Below are 6,359 nucleotides of genomic sequence, written 5' to 3'. Positions count from 1 at the left end.
GAAGCAATAAACACTGCATGCTATATTCAGAATAGAATCTCTATCAGACCTATTCTAAATAAGACTCCTTATGAATTGTGGAAGAATTTAAAGCCCAACATTTCATATTTCCATCCTTTTGGATGTGTATGCTTTATTCTGAACACTAAAGATCATCTTGGTAAGTTTGATTCCAAAGCACAAAAATGTTTCCTTCTTGGATATTCTGAACGTTCAAAAGGCTACAGAGTATACAATACTGAAACATTGATTGTAGAAGAATCAATCAATATCAGGTTTGATGATAAGCTTGGTTCTGAAAAACCAAAGCAGTTTGATAATTTTGCAGATTGTGATATTGATGTATCAGAAGTTGTTGAGCCAAGAAGCAACGCATCAGAAGCAGAGCTTCTCAGAAGCAAAGAATCTGAAGATCAAGTATCAGCTTCTCTGGAGAATCTAAGCATTTCTGAAGAACCATCTGTCAGAAGATCATCCAGACTCATCTCTGGTCATTCAGAAGATGTCATTCTTGGAAAGAAGGATGATCCAATCAGAACAAGAGCATTCCTTAAGAACAATGCAGACTGTCAATTAGGTCTTGTATCTTTGATCGAGCCAACTTCTGTTGATCATGCTCTAGAAGATCCAGACTGGATAATTGCTATGCAAGAAGAACTGAATCAGTTTACAAGGAATGATGTTTGGGATCTTGTTCCTAGACCAGATGGATTCAATATAATCGGTACAAAATGGGTCTTCAGAAACAAGCTCAGTGAGAAAGGTGAAGTGGTAAGGAACAAAGCCAGACTGGTGGCTCAGGGTTATAGTCAGCAAGAAGGGATTGACTATACAGAAACCTTTGCACCAGTGGCCAGGTTAGAATCTATTCGTCTATTAATTTCATTTGCCACTCAACATAACATCACTCTCTATCAGATGGATGTTAAGAGTGCCTTCTTAAATGGTTATATAGATGAAGAAGTTTATGTCCATCAACCTCCTGGTTTTGAAGACTCCATGTCTCCTAATCATGTTTTTAAACTAAAGAAATCGTTGTATGGATTGAAACAAGCTCCCAGAGCTTGGTATGAACGCTTAAGTTCTTTCCTTCTGGATAATGGTTTCACTAGAGGAAAAGTGGACACTACTCTCTTTTGTAAAACCTTTAAAAGGGATATTTTAATTTGTCAAATATATGTAGATGATATTATTTTTGGAATATCTAATGCTACACTTGGAAAGGAGTTTGCTGAGTCTATGCAGGCTGAGTTTGAAATGAGCATGATGGGAGAACTCAAGTATTTCCTTGGAATACAAATAAATCAAACATCAGAAGGAACGTATGTTCACCAAACCAAGTATGTGAAGGAACTTCTGAAGAAGTTTAATCTTCTAGACTGCAAAGAAGCCAAAACTCCTATGCATCCAACATGCATCCTAGGTAAGGATGAGGTAAGTAAGAAGGTAGATCAGAAGTTATACAGAGGTATGATTGGATCTCTTCTATATTTGACTGCTTCTAGACCTGACATTCTGTTCAGTGTTTGTTTGTGTGCTAGATTCCAATCAGATCCTAGAGAATCTCATTTAACTGCTGTTAAGAGAATTCTAAGATATCTGAAAGGTACTACTAATGTTGGCTTAGTTTACAGAAAATCTAAAGAATACAACTTAGTAGGATTCTGCGATGCTGACTATGCTGGAGACAGAATTGAAAGAAAGAGTACTTCAGGAAGTTGCCAATTTCTTGGAAGTCATTTGATCTCCTGGTATAGCAAGAAGCAAGCAACTATTGCTCTATCAACAACAGAAGCAGAATATGTCGCTGCTGCTGGTTGCAGTACACAGATGCTCTGGATGAAGAGTCAGCTAGAAGATTATCAGATATATGAGAGTAACATTCCTATATTCTGTGATAATACTTCTGCTATATGTTTATCTAAGAATCCTATTCTTCATTCAAAAGCTAAACATATTAAGATTAAACATCATTTCATAAGGGACTATGTTCAGAAGGGTGTTCTATCTTTAAACTTTGTGGATACAGACCATCAATGGGCTGATATCTTTACAAAACCCCTGGCTGAAGATAGGTTTAAGTTCATTCTGAAGAACATCAGTATGGATTTATGCCCAGAATGAGAAGATGAGAAGTTCTTATGTATGAGTATCTTCTGAAATGAAAGTGGATTATTTTTTAATCAGAAGTTCTGATTGAAATCTTTTAGAAATTATGATTCGGTTATTACTAACGTTTCATTGTCTAAGTTGATTCAGAACCTCTTTTAAAGCAAAACAGCTGTAACGTTTTATCTCGGGATGGTAAACCTGTCTTTACTGTTCATGGATAAGCGCGCGTGCAGTTGAAGGGACGCCGACCATAGGTAACTGTGCTAGTCACCTCATTTGTCTTTATTATCTCTCCTCATGTCACGTAACATTAAATGCTATCCATCATTTGTTTCATTTTATTTTCTTTTAAATACTCTTCAAACGCTTCTCCTTCCTGTCATACCCTAATTTTTGACCCCCCTGAGATGACATATCTTCAGGATTTTTTATCAGGTCAAGACAAGTACCCAGAGCAGTCATTTCTCCATCTGATACCTAATCGAGGATGCTCAAAGACAAGAAAGCTCAGGCAAAGGATCAATCAATACAAAGACTAGTCTCTAATACAATCATGGGGCTCAAAAACTTCACTTTTCTCATCTATGATTGATTAGACATCCAGTCATATGAGTACAGGTTTACTCAGGTCACCAGACTAGGGTTTTGAGCCTATCAAGGACTGAAATCAGGGATCACATTTGGGAAACCCTAAAAAGCCCCAGGGAACCATTCAAAGACATCAATCATCTTCAAATAACTCATATGACAAGATCCACTGGACATTACACCTCAATTCAAAGTCTACAGTCATTATTTTCACATGGTCGACAAATTAGGGTTTTGACCTAATTCACCAAGATGGTTGACTTTTAATCAGGGCATGAATCCAAAACTCAAGACATGATTCAAGGATCTCTACTACCTCCATATAATCCATTTATATCATCCATTTGGGGAGAAGATCTTATTTTTACACAAAAGCCCAAAAATTCACTTTGTCAGGAAAAAGTCAACTGTGAAGGATCATCATTGACTTTTAAGGTTTTTGGTCAAAAAATGACTTTCAAAGATCAATATCATCAATATATGGATGTCAAAGTCATTTGGCCAAAGAAATTCAAAGAAATTCATCAAGGAGCGAAAAGTCGGGAATTAGGGTTTTTGAAGGCATGGTGAGAACTCAAAATTTCACCTACACAACTCAAAAAACTTCCAACATGAAAGTTGTAGATCTTGCAAAATAAAACAACATCTTACAAAGGAACTTTTTTCAAAAGATCAACCATTTATGAAGTTTTGGAAATTTTGAAGTTTAGGTCATAAACACTTAGAAATTTTTCTAAGTGTTTTAACCTAGTTTTCATCCAACTTTGGGCTCATTTTTCACAAATTTCCCAAATGATTCTGAAGAAGACATAAACTAATGAATTGAAGTAGATGTTTAGGGCTTTCCAAATTGTGTTCAACCTTCTCCAAATTCAATTTGAGCTAAGAGTTATGCTTGTTCAAAGTTGGCCTCATGAAGTAAAATTATAGGTCATGTGCAAATTGGACTTTGCAAATTTTGTGCAAATAACCTCTCTTATGGATGCTACACGACCCATAACACATCTGAAACCATGCCATACATCCATTTTCATCATTGCATAAGGATTAGAGAAGATTCCAAAAACAAAGGCATGTGATTATGTAATGATTGCATTTTTGAATTTATGACAAATTGGTGATTCATCAAAGGAATCTTCTCCCAACCAATTGGAGCTCATTTCTGCAGCAATTTGGTCCCCTAAGATCAAGCAAAACCGATGGCTAGGGAGTGGTATCAAAGAGCTCATCATTGCACTTGGGATATTCTTTGAATTTCTTCATGGCTAAGAAACCAAACTCACTACACTAAGCAAGCTTACCATGCTCAATTGCTCTGAATCAATTGCCTATAAATAGAGGCCTCTTTCTCATTCAGAAAACACACCAAAGCAACCATATTACTTGCTTTCTCTTTCTCTTCTTTTGTTCATTGTTTTTCAAAGTTCTTTGGCAAGAAGAATCGATTTCTTCAAACCAGAGCTTATCTTTGGGAAGTGAGCATTCTAACATCTCAAGGGAGGTCATTTGAGGTGATCCAAGCACCTGGATCACTTCTGTAAGTGGAGGAACACCATTGTTGCTCTCACTTTGGAGCATTTGCAGTTGGAGGTCCATGGAGTGATTCAGGAGGTTTCAAGCCAAGCCAATCATCCAGACACACTCCTCAGGTCATAGTGAAGCTAACCAGATGGCTGCAGCTCATCTGTAACTCCAAATTCAACAACCTCCATGTTCACTTGAAGCTGAAATCGAGGGAGGTCCATAGAACAATTCAGAAGGATTCAGGCTACAATAAGCATCCAGTTAGCATCATTGAGTCTCAGGGAAGCTATTGAGATCATTCATTCAAGCTCAGTTGCTCTCAATCATCCTCACGACCTTCAGTTTCAGAGGTAAGTTTCTGAACTCCCTCTCTTTAATTTAAGTACTCTTTGTGAAATAGCTCGATTCTATCTTGTTCAGCATCATCAGAGGATTGAAAACCCTCTATCATCATCCATTTATCTTTCAGTATAGTCATTTAATTTAATTTTGAAATTTTAGGGTTCTTCACGATTTCTGGTAAATTAGTTAGATGTAGTTAATGATAGTTCATGTTAGTTACATATTTAGAATCGTGAGTGAATTTAGAGCAAGTTTCATGTTTACATCATTGCAAATGGTTGAGAAACGAGTGAGTTCAGAAATTCAAAATCATGGAGCTTGAGGTTGAAGACGAAGATGGTGGTGGCGCGCAAATTTGAATTCTCAGGGGAGAGTTTATTTTATTTTGAATGGTATGCGTGTTATTAACGACTGAACAACTTGCCCTAGTGGCCACACATGCGCTCTTAGTCTCCTCATGCCACAAGTCTGGGGTTCGAATCCCCCTCGCCCCAGACTTTTTGTTCCTTTTATTTTTTCATGGTTTTACTACTTGTTTGAAAATATAATGAATTGAATGCAAGTTACTAACACTGAGCGCGCGCTGGCCCAGTGGTTTGGTTTTGGGTATGTGACCTAAAGGGCGTGAGTTCAACCCCTCTAGGTGACAAAATCATATTTTTTATCACTTTTCACACTAAATTTCTTCACAACTTCACACAATTATTTAACCTATCAAATTAAATCATTTTCACTTCATTTTTCACACACTTGTTATTTAATATACCTATTTTATGTATAATCAAAAAAATCATAAAAATATTATTTAATTCATATATTTTTATTAGGTATAAAATAGTATGTTTTAAGTGTTTTATTAAATACTTTAAATATATGTTTCCATTTTGTTTTAACCTAATTATTTGTGTGAATAATTTTATGATAAAACCCTAATTGTTTAGGTCTTAATTAAGTAAAAATCTTTATTTTTACTTTAATTAAGTTGACTTTTGTCAATTCTCAAAACTGTTTTCAATCTCTGATTAAATCAAATGATTAAGGTTTTCAAACAACAAAACCTCATATCATTCCAAATCATTTTCAAATTTTTGTTATAACCAGTACTGTAAAGTACTGGGCCTCTAATAGAGTGTAAGTCCCAAAAAACCTTCTCTTCTTAGCTTGTTTTCAAAACTGTATTTTCAAAATCTTCTTTCTGTTTTTCAAAACATTCTTCTGGTATTTGAAGGGCATTATTCCCGGTGAAACTCTTCAGATACCTATGTGACCTTTGTCCATCTTCACTTCTTCTGTTTTCAAAAACCATTAACTGTTTATCATATATATTCAACTGTTATCAACAAAACAACAAAAATACTGTCGAGGCTCTGTACATACTTCTTCAATGGCCTCCACTCCATCCAGGTTAGGCTTTACAAGCTTTCAATTTACAGTCTTTATTTAAATTACTGTCAAATATAAACTATGCATATATTAGTTTAGAACTGCGTTTGAGTATAAACCTTAGGACAGTTAAACTATATATATATTATAGGAATATGGCCTAGGATTGAGAATGTCTTCCCGGTGAAGGCTCTTTCCTAATTAGAGATCTGTAGTTCAAACCCCCAAGATGAATTATTCCCGGTGAAACATCTTGGCAAAAACCTTAGAATCCAAAAATAATAGGACACATCCACCCAAAGAGGAATTATTCCCGGTGAAACCTCTTACCCATTTGCTCAGAGCCAAAATAAGTTCAAAACTACATAGCTTTCTCTTGTGCTATAACAAGGACCCTCGATTAGCCTCCT

This window comes from Vicia villosa, linkage group LG7 (genome assembly GCF_029867415.1).
Source record: "Vicia villosa cultivar HV-30 ecotype Madison, WI linkage group LG7, Vvil1.0, whole genome shotgun sequence".
Classification (NCBI taxonomy): Eukaryota; Viridiplantae; Streptophyta; class Magnoliopsida; order Fabales; family Fabaceae; genus Vicia; species Vicia villosa.
Note: the sequence above shows the minus strand (reverse complement) of the source record.